The following is a 19,568-nucleotide window of genomic DNA, read 5'->3' as shown; positions in this document are numbered from 1 at the left end:
TGGAATTTCCACTGGAAATTCTGAGATTTTGAAAAAGTTTCCATTCTGTTTTGGAATGAAAACTGGACATTGCTAAATTTCCTTCTGAAAGGAAATTAAAAAAAACATTTTGGAAAAACTGAACAGTTTGGGTTTCTTCCCAAAATGAAATAGAGCAGCTGGCAGGCCTGACTCCTGGGAACTCCTTGCTGGAGCTCTTGAATTCAGGAAAGCCTGGCATCCTGCACTGTGGAGTGGGTACTTGAGAAGCCCTGAGAGCTCTGTCTTGAGTCAGGGTACCCAGGGCACCCCAGGATCCCAGCTGTGCAGACGGGAGCACAAAAGCCCTCAGAGTCCTGGTTCAAACTGAGGTTTCCAGGAGTTTGGTGCTCCCTGCCATGGAGCAGAAAGCCTACATGCCCTGAGAACATCGTCTCAAGCTGGGGCCTCCAGGGCTGCTAGGTTTCCTGCCACAAATAGGGACTGGGAATTGAGTCCCAGTTAGACCCAGGGCTTTCCATCTCACAGCTCCACAGCACTGACTTGGAAGGGCAGCCTGGAAGCCAAGGACTCGCAAAGCCTGGACTCCCTAACCGCCCACCAGGAAACTAGGTCGATTTCTGTCTGAACCCTGCTTGTGATTCACTGAAAGTTTGCCTACCCTAATCCATTCTCATGAAACATTTCAGATTCAATGGACTGGCATTTTCCTACAGAGCTGAGTTTTGTCAGATAATTTCCAATCAGCTCTCTTCAGCCCCTTCTCCAGCCTTTCAGTCTCCCTAGTAGCCACTTTTCTTTAGTTGCCTCAGACTTAGGGCCTGATTCTCCATTATCCTGCAGCATGCACGGTCATTTGTTTCAGTACTAAGTGGGTACAAAATGCGATCAAATCAGAGCAACATATTACACCCCCTTTGCTGTGGTGCAAATGACTGCCCACAGTACAGGACCAAGAGAATCAGACCTTTCAATAGATGCTTGTGACAGCTGAAATTGGGAAGGCACAAAAATATTAAATAGCTGTGAGGACCTCACTGGGCAAAGGTCATCTCAAAATGGAGTCAAGAATGCTTTCTCTAACAAATGTCCTCTGGAAACTCTCCTTCCCCCCCAAAAAACAAATCCAGATGATGCTTCTAACCCACCAGCACTCTTTATCTCAGCACTTTACACTCTACCTCTAATCACACAAATTTAAAACCCTTATTACTGTTACTGAAAGTGCTCCTACTCAGTGTTAAAACTGAAAGGTCTGAAGATGATCAGCAAAGCACAAACGAAGACATGTGTTTGCCCTTTACTGTTCTTTCATAATGTGTAGCCCCATAGATGCTACGAAAAATGGCTTGTTACTTTACATTTAAAATCTCAGGTCCTCCTTCCTTTACTGGGGGGCTCCTTGCAAGGAAGGAAAGCTGCAGCTCATGTTTCAAGTGTGAGTGACATTATTCAGCTCTCTTATGGATTTTGAATGTAACCCCCAGCGGAATGAAAAGTTTGGGTTTGGTTTTATACATCACAATGGAACAGTAAGAGGGAAAGTTTTATTTTTTAATTCACTATTTACCTTTAAACCATAATTATTTTAGTGCATAGGAGCAGCAGAGAGGATTTAAGTGAGAGTGTGTTCAGAGGCAGAATCTGATGGTCACTCCGCTGATCCTCTGTCTCCCACAAACTTATCTTCCTTGGCCCAGGGCATTCTTAATAATAATAGTTAATAATGAATAATACTTAATACATTATTATTTATTATTAAAATTTCTTTATATTGCAGTTATGCCTGGGGGAGCCCCATTCCTGCACCAGGAACCCATCATACAAGACACAAATCTTGCTTCCCTCATCACAGAGCCCAAGAATGCAGTGGGACAGACCTCAGAGGAGGGTTTTAGCAGCTGGGAGAAGTAAGCTGTAGAGTGCTTATAACATGGAAGTAGGTACCAAAGTATTCTTGCAGCTAGGAAGCAGGTAGATTGCCTGTACTTATGCTGGGTTGGAGAGAAGTTAGAAATGTTTGAGGAAGCATTATGAATTTCTCTGGTTTGGGTAAGAGTGGGAGGCTGTGAATTTCTATGTAAAGGTGGGCAGCCCAGTATGGAGGTGGACAGAGCTCATCTGAATGAATCCAAGTTTTATAGGTTCAAGTTTGCTCTGGTAGTTGGGTGGATTTTCTGGCCAGGTTTGGGCAGGAGGAGTCGCTGTTGTCTTTTTTGTAGGCTTGATTTGCATATTTGAAACTGCACATGTCAGTATGTAGCAGGTGGAACTAGACTGCTTCTCCAGCCCAGGATGAAAGAATTGCCTAACAGGTTGCTCATGTACATGCTTCAAAAATGGTCCTGCCATTTTTACCGCTTTAAAAGGATTAGACAGCTTGTATTATTAATGCCAAGTCATTCTTGAAGTCTGAATTTGGAAGCATATTGTGGTATCTATGCCAGGATGAGGAGAAACAACTTTCAGCTCAAAAAGGAAAAGAATTAGTGATGCAACAAGTAATTAAGAACATCTTCTTGTAAGCCAGAGAGGAGATAATAAAGCCAATTGTGTGTAACAAGATTCTGCATACCATTAGTACCCTGGGCTACAGCAAGCTGTACATTGAAGAACTCAGCTGTAAATGAACAGTGATTGCCTTGCCCACAACAATTGCTTTAATTAAAAAACTAAGTGGGTTTCCTGAAATAGAAAGTGCTTACTAGCAAAAATGATCATGAACTGAAGCCTGCTGACTAATACCAAAAGCAATTTGCAAATATGTTTATAAATAAAAGCAACAACTAAGGTTGGCTGTTATTTAAATGGTAAGGGTCTAGCGTGACCAGATGTCTCGATTTTATAGGGACAGTCCTGATATTTGGGGCTTTTTCTTATATAGGTGCCAATTACCCCCTACCCCCAGTCCCGATTTTTCACACTTGCTATCTGGTCACCGTATAAGGGACAAATGTATCATATATTTATTGTTTGAGTATTTGTAAGTATTCGTAAGTATTTCTTGGGGGTTAGTTTTGTTGGTTTTTGGTTGGTTGTTTTTAAAATTGCAAATCCCAGAAATTATATGGGGTTTTATAGGATTAATTATTCATGAGAAAATTCATACTGCAAATGTGTGGCTCATTGTTGGCTACTCATTACTCATCATCCCTCTATTTAGCACTTTGCCATCCAGTCAAGAATTAAAAACAATACCACATGACTTGGGTAATCAGTCATGCACCAGGAATACAGAATAGTCAAAGTGAATAGCTCACATGCAACCCACAGGTTAAAATTTGTTTGCATAACCTGCTTGGCAAATATTTACAAAGAATATATTTGTAGAAATCAAGATCAGGTTGTAAATAGCTCACAGAGAAGAATGCTTCATTTACAAGAATTCAACAGCTCTCATAATGATAACAATAGCAACTATTATTATGTATTTGTACTGTGGTAACACCTGGAGCCTTAGTCCTGGGCCAGGACACCCATTGTGCTAGGTGCTGTACAAACTGAACTAAAATACTATCACAAGAAAAAGTTATCCACTAGTGAAAATCTCCATGATCAATGTTGTCATGTACAGCCAGGCAAGATTAACCTGCCCGGGTGCTATCCTAACCCATCCTCAACAGAGCACACAGATCCTGTGCTTTGTGTAGAAATGTATCATTTTTCATAGGGTTTGTTTTTTTTGGTAACTCGGAAACACTGACAGAAGATAAATCCCAGTGCAAGCTTCCTCCCCGAGCATGGCTTTGCATAGCATTTCTCACTAGAACCTCCATTTTCCTAGTCTCCTAATTCCCTCTCTCTAAAGCCCCTGCCCACCTCCTCCTTTCATCTTCACTGGAAAAGTTGATGAACTGCACCTGTCTGGATGAATCAGCAGAACTTTCGGTGCATTATACAGCGTTCTTTGTTGTGTGCAGTTGACACTATGTTCATGGACACTCTGATATTTGTAAAACCCTTCTTCTTAGTGCATGGATAGAACCAATATTTTGGGAGAGGGGGGCAGGGAGGAGAGCCAGATTCTCCCTGGCAATATGGCAGTCTCTGTTCTCTGGCAGTGCAGGGATTTCTCCCTCCCTGCTCCCTCCGGGCAAACTGGCTTCACAAAGGGGACATAGTAGAAGTGGGGCCATTTTCCTGCCACTCCTCCTCCTCCCTAACCCCAATGGCCCACACAAACTTGCCCCTCTCAAAGGGATAGCACTGTATGAAGGGTCCCCTGAATACAAGGTTGCTCCTGAAGCAGCATGGCTCTTCACTGCCCTTTACTATGGCTTGTGTTGTAAAGGCATGAGCAAGAGCTGAATGTTCAGTAGGCAGAGAAATGTTCTTCATTCACAGATGTTGACATGGTTCTCTTACCCCTTCCCCATATGTTATAAGAAAGACATTTAAAAGAGTTCATGAGCTGCATAAGCCAAATATGAAAAGGCACTGCAGTCTCCTCACAAAAAGCTACTGAATGTGGCCATATATAGTTTGAATAAGAATCCTGGAAAGGCCTGGAAAACTGGGTCACATGTCCCTGCCCTTTCCTCCTCTCTCTTTATTTTTAATATATCTTTTCAAAATAACATCAGGGAGAGAAGGTTTTGTTATGTTAAAGCTACAGTACTTGAGGTCATTTCCCTCAAGCTGAGATCCAGATAATAAGTAGCTCACCTAAGGTTTGGACAGGGCCGGCTCCAGGCACCAGCATTCCAAGCTGGTGCTTGGGGTGGCAATCTGCAAAGGACGGCAGTCCGTGTGTTTTTGCCGCCCCAAGCAGCAGGCCGAATTGCCACCGCGGACAGCGGGGGCAGTCCGTGTGCCATTAGGGCGGCACGCGCGTTTCCGCGGCGGCGGCAATTCAGCGACAGCTTCTATGTTCAGCTGCCCACGGTGGCTTGCCGCCGAATTGCCACTGCCGCGGAAACGCGCGTGCCACCCTAACAGCAGACAGACTGCCCCTGCTGTCCACGGCGGCAATTCGTCTCACTGCTTGGGGCGGCAAAAACAATAGAGCCGGCCCTGGGTTTGGGACATAAGATTGGAGAGCTTTTTGGCCATAAAGCAAAACAGCTTATTTCTGAGTTTGCCTAAGCAACATGGGTGCAGCTCTTTCATGCCTTGAGTCTCTTCTGCTGATTGAAACAGATGTGGAGTCCCAGGGGCATTTTAAACTTTTGTGACCTGCACCTCATAAACTCTATTTTCCCCCTTCCCATATAAATAAATAAATATCTTTGTAATGGTCTTAACTATAACCTATTATTTCAAGGACTGAATTATATTACATCACCCCACATTTTGTTCATGAGTAATACATGAAACACTTTGAAAATGCAATGCATGTGAGGCATTAGACAATGGATCACCAAAGAGAACTGCATGAGATCAGTTGAGATTCTTTCTTTGCATGGAGTTAATTGATTTCCCTGTTCGCTTCTTGTCCTAAGCCATTTTGTTGTGTTGGATGTTAAATAACTGTCATGTGCTACCCCTAAATGGTGTCTACAGTTTAGTGGTGGGCAAAAAGTTTGTAAAATATTTTGCTATCCTTGGAGATGAAAGGCACTAAAAATTGAAATATTTTATTTGTTTAATAAAAGTTTCAATTTTTTTAAAAGTGGGGCTTTAGAACCATTGTAGGTGAATGTTGAAGTTAAATAACAATGCTATTGTTTTTACTAGTATGAATATTTTAATAGCTTTAGTCTCAACATTGAATTTACAATCATTTATCAGTTTAAACACACCATAAATGTGGTTTGTTTCAATTAATTTCTTTACTTACAATAGAGATAAAATCATAAAAAATGCTTTACCAGGGCCAACTGCTCCTCTGCCAGCTGCCCCAATCATTCGTTGTGGGCCCACTGCACCTCCCATAATCCCTCTTGGGTCTCCCGGATCCCTTGCAGGTCATATGCCCCCCTTCCGCCGGGGCTCTGACGCCGGGGCCCAACCAGGGATGGCACCTAGGGCCTCCGCCAAGAAAACCCTAGTGTAGCTGGGATCTATCATCCCCTTACTCTGCTGCTTGGCACACCTTGCCGAGTCCTCACAGTCCCCTTGTATTTGGGTGGACCGCACATGCCCACATTCTCCACCACATGTAGAGAGGTTAGCCAGGGCTCGTCTCTCTCTGGGGCAGCAGGGACCCCCACCGCCTCACTAAATTGGGGGATAGGTCTTGTGGGGAATTCGGCCGGCCGCAGGAGTCGTCCTCTGCAGCCTTTGTGAAGGTAGAAATGACACAGTAAGCCCAGGCCCTAGGTCAAGGCCTTCAGGCAGGGGCTGAGCAGTAACAGTATATACACAGTAGGCACAGGCCCTAGGTTCCAAAGGGTCTGGGAGAGGGGGAGAATGCCACCCGCGAGTTGGGTGGCAGGGGGGACGCAGGTCCTCCCACTCCACTGCATCCCAGCCTGGGGCCCTAGCAGTGGCAGAAGACCCACTGCTGAGTCAGTGGGGATCCTGGCCGCAACACATTGACATGGGCTCTGGCAGTGCGCAGCCACACTAGGCTCGGCTGCCCCTGGGCTACTTCCAGACTCCCCCTCTTGAGGTACCTGGCTCAGGGTGGTGTCCTCAGGGGGGTCCAGCACCATAGGTTCCTCGGGATAGCTGGCCAGGGGTAGACTCGGCAACTCCTTCTGGTAGCTGGCACGGGGCAGTTTGTGCCAGTCCTCAGGTTTACCGCAGGCTGCTGGGGTTTCCCAATTGCGAGCTAGGCTGGAGGCATCTGGCCTCCCCAGCAGCTGCTTCTGCAGTGAGCCCTCAGATCGGGCCTTTATACTTCCGGGGCAACTCCTGACCCTCTGGGGGGCGGGCTCAGAGCTCCCTGGCTCTGCCCACTCTGGTGTCCGAGGGACTCATCTCTCTCTGGGGTGGTGGGGACCCATGCCGCCTCACTACACACACACACCCCTTAAGTCTGGCTCCCGCTTTTTGGGGCCAGGCTCTTCTATTCCTCCTAGGCAGGACAGGAAGTCAGCATTCACGTGGTCTTTGCCGGCCCTATGCCGGATGGTGTATGCATAGGGTTGTAATGCCAGGTACCAGTGCATTAGTCTAGTGTTGTTGTTTTTCATTCTTGTTAACCACTGGAGTGGGGCATGGCCCGTGACTAGTGTAAATGGGGCTCCGAGGAGGTAATACCACAGGGCGTCACAGGCCCTTTCACAGCGAGAGCTTCTTTCTCTATTACCGCATAGTTCTTCTCGGGAGGGAATAATTTCTGGCTAAGATATAAGACCGGGTGGTCTTCTCCATCGATTTCTTGGGACAGGACGGCCCCGAGCCCTACCTCTGAGGTGTCCGTGTGGAGTATAAAGTCACAGTTGAAGTCTGGGCTATATAGGACGGGCTCCCAGCAGAGGCACTCATTGAGTGTCTGGAAGGCGTCGTCACATTCTTGGGTCCACAGCATGTGCCGGGGGCTGTCCTTAGTCAAAAGCCCCATCAAGGGGGCTGCGATGGACGCGAACTGGGGAATGAATTGCCGAAAGTAGGCGGTGAACCCCAGGAATTGTCGCACTTGGCGTTTTGTGGTGGGTGGCAGGCAGGCCACCAGTGCTTGAATCTTCCCCACGAGGGGTTTCACTTGTCCTCCCCCTATGGTATATCCAAGGTATGTTGCCTCTTGCAATCCAATGCAACATTTTTTGGATTGGCCATTAGTCCCTTCTTCTGCAGGGATCTCAGGACTGCGGCTATGTGTTCCAGGTGGTCCTCCCACTGGTGGCTGTAAACTACAATGTCATCCAAATATGCTGCTGCATAGTCTTGATGGGGCCGTAGAAGGCAATCCATTAGTCATTGGAATGTCGCCGGGGACCCATGGAGGCTGAAGGGCATTCAGGTAAATTGGTAAAGTCCTGTTGGGGTGGTGAACGGCATCTTCTCCTTAGAGATGGGGTCGAGCAGGATCTGCTGGTACCCCTTACTGAGGTCGAGGGTGGTGGTGAAATGGGCCTCCCCTAGGTGGCCAAGCAGTTTATGCACATGGGGCATAGGACATGCATCGAACCTTGAGATGGCGTTGACCCACCGGAAGTCTATACAGAAGCACCATGTGCCATTGGGCTTGGGCACCAAGACTACTGGACTGCGCCACTCACTCTATGACGGCTCGATGACTCCTAGGGCTAGCATGGCCTGTACTTCCTCCTCGACCTCCTGCCGCATTCAGTGCAGCAGGGGCCTGGTCGTCTCCCAGATTACCTTCCCCGGCTCAATCTGGATGGCATGATGGACCAGGGTCGTGTAACCGGGTAGGACCGTAAAGGTTCTCCTGAAAGCCTGCAGGAGACATTGGGCCTGCTTTTGCTGCTCCTCTATGAGCGTGTCACTGAGCTGGGGGCCTGTGGGGTCCTCTGTCGGGATGCATGGGGACCCAACTCTGGTTCTGATGGATAAGGGTTAATTAATAGGCCCTCCCGCTCCAGCCATGGTCTCAATAGATTCATGTGATACCTCTGGGTCTTCTTGCGCCGGTCAGGCTGGTGGACCTCATAGGTGATGGGCCCGACCTTGTGGGCCACCTCATAGGATCCCTGCCAACGGGCCAGCAGCTTTGATTTGCTTGACAGTAGGAGGAGCAGGACCCAATCACCTGGTTCAAAGGCACAAATCATTGATTCCTGGTTATAGATTTGTGCCTGGGCTTCCTGGCACCTTTTAAGTTTTCGGGTGCTAGGGCTCCAGCCTGAGCAAGGTGCTCCTAAAGCTGGAGAACACACTTCAGGAGGCCCTGGGTTGGAGATGGAGACTGCTTCCATGTATCCCGCACTAAGTCTAACAGGCTCCGCGGGCAGCGGCCATATAGTAGCTCGAACGGGGGAAATGTTGTTGACGACTGGGGTACCTCATGGATCACCAGCAGTAAGGGTGGGAGTACCTGGTCCCACCAGCATAGCTCCTCTGAGGGGAACTTGCGCAGCATCTCCTTCAGGGTCCGACTGAATCGTTCCACCAGCCCATCAGTCTGTGGGTGGTAGATGGAGGTGTGTAACTGTTTAACTCCCAGGAGCTCACATACCTGCTGCAACAGTCAGGAGGTGAAATTGGTGCCCTGGTCCATTAGGATTTCCCGGGGCAGGCCCACTCGAGCGAAGACCTTCACTAGTTCCCTGGCAACGGTTCGGGCTGTGGTTCTCCGCAATGGCACGGCCTCGGGAAAACGGTTGGCATAATCAACAATGACCAACACATACTGGAATCCCGCAGCACTTCTCGGGAGCGGGCCCACTAGGTCCATGGCCACCCGCTCAAATGGTATCTCTACTATGGGCATGGGAACCAAAGGGGCCTTGGGCACTCGTGGGGGAGCCACTAACTGGCACTCCGGGCAAGAGCTACAATAGTTTCTCGCCTCTGGTGAACGCCAGGCCAGAAGAACTGTGTCAAAATCCGGGTGAGAGTTTTTTCATGGCCCAAGTGCCCAGCGGCAGGGATGTCGTGTGCGAGCTTCATTACTGCTCGTCGGTGGCACCAAGGCACCAGCAGCTGCATCTGTAGTCCTTCTGTGCATGGATCCCATTCCACCCGGTAAAGACAGTCATGGTGTAGCTCAAAACGGGGCCACTAGTTTGAGTGGTGCAGGTCGATCACGGCCCCATCTACAGCGGCTAGTCTTCATAGGCCCAACTAAGAGTGGCGTCTGATCTTTAATCGAGGCAAAAGTCTGTGTTAAGTCGGGGTTCGACAGTCAGCCAAGGCAGAGGGTCCTTGGTTTTCTTGGGCCCTCCCTCAGGGTCCGGGGTCTTCTCCTCCTCCGGTTGGGCCTTGGGGCAATCGCCTTCCAGTGCAGGGGTCGAGTGGAGGATCTTCTCAAATGCTGGCCAGTCCTGCCCCAGAATCACCGGATAGGCTAGTCGAGGAGCCAGGCTGATGACCATCTGTCATGTGACCCCAGCCACCGTTAGCGGGATCCAGGCATTGGGGTACGGCCTCACATCGCCATGGATGCATTGCAGCAGAATTGTCCCCAGGTGGGGTCGGCCCAGGGCCCCAAGGTCCGATAGGTTAGCATCTGGCCACAGCCGGAATCGATCAGGGCCAGGGTTGGGTGGTCCCCGACAACTACCGGAACGTGATCTTGGGGACCTGTGGCAGCCGGTCCCAGGTCTCTCCCACACATAAGTGGCCGAAGCTGCAGTCCATCTCAGTGCAGTCACGCTGCAAATGTTCATATTTCCTGCATAAAAAACAGGGCCCAAGTTACGGGTGACCACCCTGGGTGGGGACTCCCATCGGGTCTCTGGGTGGACTCCGATTGGTCCTCGGTACACTCGGTATGGGGTGGACGGATCCTTGTCGAGGTGGGAGTTCAGGGCATCTGGCCCGAAGTCCCAAGTGAGCCTTTTGCCCATGGGGGAGACTCCGCACTTCGGTCTGAGCACCCCCTTTATTTTCAGGGTTAGGGTGCTCTGGCCCGGGGGGGCCCTCTGGTAGCCCACCAGCACTTCTACCGCGAGGAATTCTTCCATCAATGCGATGGCGGCAGCTAGCATCGCTGGCGATGGCAAAGCACCCAGGCCATTTCTCATGCTGGGAGGATGTGTACGAACTGTTCTAAAATAATTTGTTCCGTGACCTTGTCCACAGTCCTCCTCTCCGGCTGTAGCCCACCACTTGCACGCTTCCTTCAGTGCTTGTGCCACCAACTGGGGTCTGGTGCCGGTGGGGTAGGTCTGGCTCCAGAACCACTGCCGAAAGGTTTCCGGGCTGACATCCAAGGCGTCCAGGATCGCTGCCTTTATCTGGCTATAGTCCCTTGCATCCTCCATAGACAGACCATTGTACACCGTTTGGGCTGTCCCGGGGAAGAGAGTGGCCCACTTGTCAGGGGCCCACCCTGCGACCAGCACCACCCTTTCAAAAGTTACCAAAAAAGCTTCAGGGTCATCATCAGGTCTCATCTTGGTTAGCCACACCAGTACAGTGGTGTGAGGGAACCCGGCCACGTCTCCCAGCTGGAGCTCTGCGGGGCGCGGCAGTCCCATCGCCAGCTGCTGCAGGCATTGCTGCTGGTGTTCCTGGTTCTGAACCCCCAGGTCCCGAATCAGCTGCTGCTGCTGTGCTCCCAGCTGCTGGATGAGCTGCTGCTGCTGCTGGAGCTGGGCCTCCTGCTGCCACTCCTGGATCTCCATCAGGAGCTTGATAAGTTTGTCCATATCCATGGCTCTATCTGGGGTACGTCCCCCCCCCAGACCACTTCTCACAGGGGTCGAGGGATCATGCCCACATTCTCCACCACATGTAGCGAAGCGAGATTCACCGGTGCAGTGCCTCCTGCTGGTCGTCTTGGGAATTAGCTCTTTTCCAGCCTGGAGCGCCCTCTGCAGTCCGGTGACTCGCCTGCCTCAGGACCCCATGTCCCTCCCGGACCCCGGTGCCCCTTACTCTGGGGTTCTGCCCTCTGCAGTACCCCTGCTCTGGGTCTCCCCTCCCAAGGGAACCCCCAACCCTCTCACTCACCTTGCCTCAGTGGCTACTGCCAGTCGGCATCTATCCCCCTTTCACTGGGGCAAACTGCAGTCTGTTATGGGCACTCATCATTGGCAAGGAGGTTGGACCAGCTGCCTCTGCCTATCTCTGGGCTGTACCTCCCAGCCCCAGTACCTGCATAGGCCTTTACCAAGGCCTCAGCCTAGGGAGTTGCCAGGCTGGAGCTCCCCAGCTCCTCTGGCCTTTTCTCAGCCCTGCTCTATTCCAGGTACCCTTTTCTCCCAGGCAGCCAGGTCCTTCTCTCGCCACAGCTAGAGAGAGACTGACCCAGCTCCTCCCTGAGCCCTTATAACAGGGCCAGGTGTGGCCTGATTAGGGTGTGGCCCAGCTGTGGCTTCTTCCCCTGTCAGCCTAGCCTTTTCTCTCAGGACCGGGGTAACTGCCCCGCTACAGTACTTGAAAACTGTTATCATGTCCCCTCTCGGTCTTCTCTTTTCCAGACTACACAAACCCAATTTTTTCAATCTTCCCTCAGAGGTCATGTTTTCTAGACCTTTAATCATTTTTGTTGCTCTTCTCCAGACTTTCTCCAATCTGTCCACATCTTTCTGAAATGTGGCACCCAGAACTGGACTCAATACTCCAACTGAGTCCTAATCAGGGCGGAGTAGAGCGGAAGAATTACTTCTCGTGTCTTGCTTACAACACTTCTACTAATACATCCCAAAATTCTGTTTGCTTTATATATACATATACATTTATATCATTGGGGAAATAGATCCCCTCATATATTTATATGCATGTCATTACCCAAAAATGTTTCCTACTTAAAGTTACAGTTTAGGGTCCAATCCTTCCCCCACTGACTTACATGAGGTCAGGACTGGACCCATAGTATGATCTGATTACTGGGTTTTGAGAAATTACAAATGTTTTTTTGATGTATTCTTCTCAGATTTACTATCTACTGACCCTGCACAGGAGAAGTGGTAACCTAGAGGCAGCAAAACTGTCAGATAAGGAAGCACTGACTGAAGGGAGCCTCATACCAAGGCTGTTGTGCCTCCAAGCAGGCAAAGCACAGGAGTTGAAAGGTCCGTGTCTTCCATAAGCCCAGAGGAAACTTTATTTTCTCAAACTTTTTTCTTAAGTCATTTCTTCTCCTAATCTCCCTCTGTTTACTTCTGACATTTCTGACTCTCTCCTCTCCTCACAATTCAGGGTGCCCTGTGGGAGATGCCTAGCTGTTACTTCACAAAATAGCTGACATATGAAAGCAGGAGAGAGCCTGCTTTCATGTGAAATGCAATGCCACCTCTCAAATGGGATGGTCCTTCAGAGCAGACTGTTCAGCTAAGGAAACGGCTCTTTGTGAGCCAGAATTAGAAATGTTCGCATCTGGTTCTTAGGATAGGCTTTTTCTTTCTGTTTCCATGATACTATGTCTAAATGGGTAGTCATTGTGCTGAGTCTATAATTAGATACCCTGTCTGCTAGACAAGATGGTGAGTTGCCACAGGTTGGCAAGTGTTTTCCTTTAAGAAGTACAAATATACCTTGGCTTCCCTCTCAGTTCAGCTTTACAGGAATTCATCAGATCCAAAAGAAAAAAAAATCCAAAAGCCAGTTCCTACATGTAAGGATTTGAAGCATTAATGATTTCAAAAGAAGGATCAATTCTTGTTTCAGGTACCGAAAAGAAAGAATGATTGGAGCCAAGAGCAATTTTTGATTTAAGGAAAAAGTCATAAAAATTGAATCCTTCCCTTGGTGGAATTATGAAGCTATGGCCAGTTCTCTTCACTTCATCCTCCTCAGGTTATTTGGCAAGAACCATTTTTGCAAGGTGCAAGGAACTAAAAAGCAGTTCCCTTTGCTCACAGGCAGAAGGTCACAAGTGCTTCTGAATGAGATTTCCATTACTTCTCTCTTGGTTGCTGATGCCTCCCTGGATAACAGTCACATTTTGTCTGGAACTATGGCAGCCAACACAATTCCCAGAAGGTACCTTTGGTGACCACATGGAAAGCTGATTCTCAGGCAAAACAATTAGTGGTGATTGCTCTCCTCGAGGGAGGCAGAGTTTTTGGCAAATCTCACAACTAAGGAGTCACCCAGAACTCAGGCAATCAAAAATCCCTTCCTTCTTTGTCTTCATGAAAACCTCAAAGGAGTGAATGGAGGTCTTCATATCATGAAGAACAGAATTGCTTTGCACACTGACCATAGCTCTGAACATCAAACATACTGCACTTTCACCCAATGGAGATTTAGATCCAAATAATGCGTGCAATCAAGGGGCAGAACTAAGGTTGCATGCAAAAGCATAAATCTGGCCTTTCCTAAATTTTGCGTGTTTGATTTTGCAATCTTAATAATATTCTTTTAACATAGGTGCCTTATAGGATATTTGTCATTCATACACATGCAATTTGGGTCAATTTGTGGAATTAGCCACTGAAAAGTTGTGAAAGAATGTTGGAAACTTTCCTCTCTTTTAGGGCCCATTTGTATATCTCGCACCCATGTTAGTGAGCATATAGATGAGTAGTCTCATTAAATTCAGTGGAATTGCTCACATGCGAAAAAATACACTGATGTGAGAAAGGCTTGCATATTTGGGTCTTTAACCCACATATGAATTTTGTCGGTATCTGTTTTATCAAACTTAGCTTTTATCCAGTGGCTGCCTTTTGGAATCTTTAAAATCTGTTGAATAATTTATTTTTAATTTGTGGCTTATTAACTTATTTTAACACAGTATTCTCTCGCCTGTTAATTTTGTTTATTTGCATATATAGTGCACCCCCAATAGCCATCTCAGGATGCTATACAGCACAGATGAAAGAAAGATGCAAACCCTAAGGAATTTGCAGTCTTATTTCAATACACACCTCATCGGTGTAATTCTAACGGTCACAAATACAATGGTCTTTAAAACACACAAAAATATACAGCAGAGGTTTGCAGGTATAAATCATCATTCATCCAAATTACCTCGTTTTTGGAAACAAATCAAGTCAAACTTCTATTTCTCTTTTTTATTTGAATTCAGTGGTTTGAATAATGTTGTTGCCTTAATACACAGATACAGAAGAGCTAATACTATTATCTGGTTTACATTTGTTTTTGCTTCCCACTGTTGAATGAACAATCGCGTGTTTTTTTTACAGATTAGCAGCAGTTGTAAAGTGTTCTGACTTTCTCTTCCTTTCAAGCTAAGGAGTGAGAAGCAAATTATATTGGTTGCTTTGGCATTTTTGGAGTAGCTGAGGCATTCACAGTGCAAACCACTGTTATTCATACTGTTATAATTCCTTTCCAGTTAAGTCATTACTAGCAATCAGAGCAGGCTTGTAGTACAATACCTTATTTGGGAATGTCATGTGAGATGCCCAGAGCAATATGAAAAAATAAAGGCCAACTTGTCTGGCTGTGGAGGGATTTATAACAAGGCCACTGGCAGAGATCTGTTGGGAAGTATTATGAGCTCCTGCTCATTTGATCATATAAACACCAAAGCCAGCAGGTGCATTACATTTGTACACTATCTTTTTCCTTCAGGTGTGGTATTAAAAATTTGGTTGTTGCAACATGTTTATATAAACTTGAATTATAATGTCGTTTTCCTGCAGATGGTGGAGTTAAAGTTTTTCATCAGATGAACATGAAAATCCTATAAAACCACTTAACACTTTATTTTTGCTTCTTTTTTTTTTAACAAATGGAAATACGTTACTAAAAGAACACATCTGCTTCTGATGACATTTTTCTCTGAGCAGAATAGGAAAACTATCCTTGATTACATCCATAATAGAAACATATAATAATCAGGTGTTAACGATTACATTTGAAGGTGTTTGTTTTTAAACAGCTGGACGCAACTAGGATGCCCTGGATCTGAGCTCCTGTTTGATTTGATCCAAATCTTAACTTGTGACTCAAGCTCATCACTCTTTTTTTTTTTAAATAACTGTTTCATATGAAAAGCCTTTTTAGTTGCATGAAAAGTTGAGTGTACTTCCTATTTACAAGGTGGTAATAATAATCATACCCTGGGGTAAGCAAACTTTGACATCAATAGAGGAAATGTTGCTAGCGCAGGGAACAGTTATAATTAGGTTATCAAGAATTCTCTGTAAGTTGTTATTACTGTATGCAAAAAGCTGTGTTGATGTAATAATAAGGTTGAGACCGCTGAGCACTCAGGTCAGGAAATGGCAGTATTAACTTTTTGTTCCATTTGCATTACTTGTACAGTCTTTAAATACTTTATAAAATATGACTGCATAAGTATAAAACCTATTCTTTCTTTCTTCCTGCATTCCGCTGTTATGGGCCTTGTAACAAAACGAGGAGGAAGAGGAGAAGGAAGAGAAGAAAAGGAGGAGGAGAAGAGAGCTTATAAGGAAGGACTCAGGATAAAGAGAAAAAATGATCCAGTAACTAAGGTGTTAGCCTTGAACACAAGGGACCTGGGGTCACTTCCTTGCTCTGCCACAGACTTCCTGTGTGATCTTGGGCAGGTTACTTAATTTCTCTATGACTCAGTTCCACATTTGTGAAATGGGGATAATAGCACTTCCATATCTCATGGGCCTGGGAGGGGGGAGCAGGGTGTGAGGATAAATACATTAATGAGTGTGAGACACTCAATTAATATGGTGATGGAGGGGCATTAGATAATTGTAATGGTGGCAATTTTTAAAAAATGGCCTTATGTTTGAGAAAGAATTTGTAAAATGATACATTAAAGTTGAACCTGATAGCATTTTTGCTAAAATATTATGTTAAAATAGTTTGATTTTTATCTTTATATATGTTCTACTTGGAAGATCCGCAAGAGTTACAGAGCTTAATACATTTATGGGTTGCGCAAGTATTCTAGTACACTGCATTTGATTACATGTAGGGCCTAATTTTCAGAGGTACTGTGCATTCGCAACTCCAAGGGAAGTCAGTGGGTGGTACAGAAGCTCGGTACCTTTGAAAACCAGGTCCTTAATAGGCCAATAGGTATTGAATACATTTAGTGACCCCAGTTTGAAATCTAAACGATGCACAGAGATGCCAATGCCCAGGAGAATTTGGCATATGGCACAGCTGCAGACTAGCTGCAAACAGACCCTGTGACTGCAAAATAATGTTTAGTGACTGTATATGGCTTAACCAAAGAGATTTGAGATGTTGGTCCTGATGGTGTTTATGTGAAGAGATGCTTGAGTTGGGGATGGGATCAAAAGGAACACTGTGTGATTACTTTGTAGGCCTCCCCTAGGAAGGGAACAGGAGATGGAGGGGGAGAGTTTGCTGTTGAAGAATGGCTGCTCCAGCAGAGGGAGGATCTGACTTTATAGATTTGGAAGGAATTGGGTCTCAGAGGTCTGAGAACTAACGCTTGTCCAGAAGAGAGAGGAGGAGTGGCAGGGCTTTCTAGAGGGGAAAGGAAGCTGAATTGATAAACTCTTGGTAAAAATTCAGTAAGTTGGAAAGCTGACTAGGTCTCCCAGAGGTAAGATAAAGGGTTGAGACCAGCTATTCATGGTGTTTCCTCTGAGTTCCTGGAAGTTCACAACTGTTTGCATCTAGTGAAGGGAAGTGATGACCTCTTTCCCCCCCTCCCGCCCCGTGTCCCTTTTGGAAAGAGAGGGTCTAAAGAATGAATGGGAGGGATTTTTGTCTGTCTTGAATGGACCCCCGTGAGTGCCCTGAATAAAATCTCATCCTTCTGTTGACATTTTGGATTATTATTAGGCTTCAAGAGGGATTTTCCCCCCTACATTCCAGATATCTTCAATTATCATCAGTTTGTTTTCTGCCTGAAACACATACTTCATTTGCTCTAGCTGTTTCAGTATAGGACTCTGCCTATTTGAGAAATGACTTAACATTTTCTCTTAAGGAAGGCACTGAATGGATCTGATGTAAAATTAAGACTGTCACTGCTCTGCTCTTCTCTGACATTTTTTTCTTTTCCCCTCATACAGCCAAAAGTGCAGCTGTAGCCCAGACATTTTGAAATCTAATGATAAAGTTAAAGATGTAAGTAAAAAAATTGTAGCACCACCTGCTTTTCCCCACAGGTAAAGTGTGGGAAATGAATTCAATGAATTGGGCCTTACTGTAAACTTCTGTGCTTCTGCTGGATACCATGAAGAGTTTTAGAAATGCATAGTACCTGTTCTGTGCCTGTTGTAGGTGTCATTACCAATTAGCTGTTAACCGGAATCCAGAAGCAATCGGGTCCCATAGTAAATGAGTGGTGAGGGAATTGTTGTAAACTGGAAGCTTTTCACAGTGCTTTCAGAGTTAGTCCTGTAAAAAGTACACAAGCATTGCTTATTGTGTTCTATTGTCTTGAACTTCACCTATACCCTATAAACTTTCATTAGTTTATTATTAATTTTATGGTGAAAATATGAGACTGATTTTTGAGAGTGGGCAGATGTTGTATCAACTTCTCCACAGAGCTCAGGAGAGGTTCATCATTCCTGACTTATGTAAGTCTCAGTATTACATAACTGGGTCTCTCCTGAGGAAAAATTGCTAACTGTGCCAAAATGTATAATGTATAATTGTTATGTGGGAAAATCCTAATTAGGTGTCAGAGTAAGACCACCTCTAATTACACTTGCAAGGTGAAACGTATGGCCAAACTGTCATGAACAATTCACTCAACAATGTAATCTTTTTTTTTCTTAGTCATAAACTGTTAGGAAACAGATTGTAACTTCTACAAATATGTTCACAATTATTCCCTGAATCATTTTTATGAACATTTATAAGCTGTGGACTGTCTGTAAACTGTTCATAGTGAGTATTCAGTCTAGAATAGTGAATTCATAAAGCAATAGTTCAGTCAATAAAAAAAATTTCAAAACCAAAACAAAACAAACAAAAAAATGCATGTGGATTTTTGTTTCCCCTGGGGGAGGAAATGGAGAAAGATGATAACCATGTTGCATTATACACTAATAGAAGTCCCTCAGTGCTAGACATAAGAACCTAAGTAGAAAAGATTTTTTTCAAAATTCAAAAATCAAGCTTTATGATTGGTTGCCTAAATTACATGGTATTGTTTCTGTTTCTTGAGTGAAAGACTGAACCTTTATAAACTTGCTAATTTTGTTTTTTCACAAAATAATCTCTGCTAGAAATTTGATTCCGGTAAACATTTGTATAGCCAGTATTTCATTTTTATAAACATTCTCAAACAGTATCTCCCTGTCTCACTCTTTCTAGACCCTGGCGTGTTTCATGCATAGGTCCCCAGCTCTGCAGAGCAGCTATTGTGGGATAGCGAGAGAGATGAAATGGTGTCACAGAGGTTGAGCTCTTTTCTTACACACTACTGATGAGGGATCGTCTAGGTCTTTGTGCATCCTGCTTGCCAAGGTGAAGAAGATGTTCTGGGTCAGTTTGTATGTTATTGGATCATGTTTCCATGCAGATCATAGATGAAATATTTTTACAGCATCAAAAATGTTGGAAGGAAATATTCTGAATATTTTACACAAAGAATTCACAACACTCAATAAATCAATTTCCTTGTGAAGATAGTACAGCTGAAAGAAACAGTATTCCAAGGTTATGGGGAATAGTCCAGGGTCTAATGAAATTATTTTGGTTATCAGGATGGCTATGTTACAACTAATATTAAATCTGTACTACAGCATATCCTAAACAAATGGTACTATTTTACAGCCAACACTACACAATCGGAACAATTGTGAACACTTTGTTTTCTAACTACTTTTTTTCCCCGCCTGAAATAGTTATTCTCTATGGATTAATTAGCAATTATAGTTAATTAACAATATGGTCGACATGACCTTTGCAATGCTAAAGACATGACATTGGAAACTGAGATGGATTTTTAAAAAGCCAGTGAAATGAAATTTCCTTGTGAAAGTATGGTATAGAATAGTGAGATTTTCCTGAAAACTTCATACATGTAGACAGTAAATAGTAATTATTAAGAACTTGTTTTCTAATAATACCCCGTTTTAACCCTCCACCTGCTGTTTTTAGTGTTTAATACTTATAGGGAGTAATATTCATTAGACTTTTTAATTAAGATGAGAGTTTTTAATAACTTTGCAACTTGATGATTGCTTACTCTAAAAGATCTAGGGTCAAATACTCTAAAA

The sequence above is a fragment of the Chrysemys picta genome, chromosome 1, assembly GCF_011386835.1.
Source record: "Chrysemys picta bellii isolate R12L10 chromosome 1, ASM1138683v2, whole genome shotgun sequence".
NCBI classification, from domain to species: Eukaryota; Metazoa; Chordata; order Testudines; family Emydidae; genus Chrysemys; species Chrysemys picta.
This window is presented reverse-complemented; position numbering follows the sequence as displayed.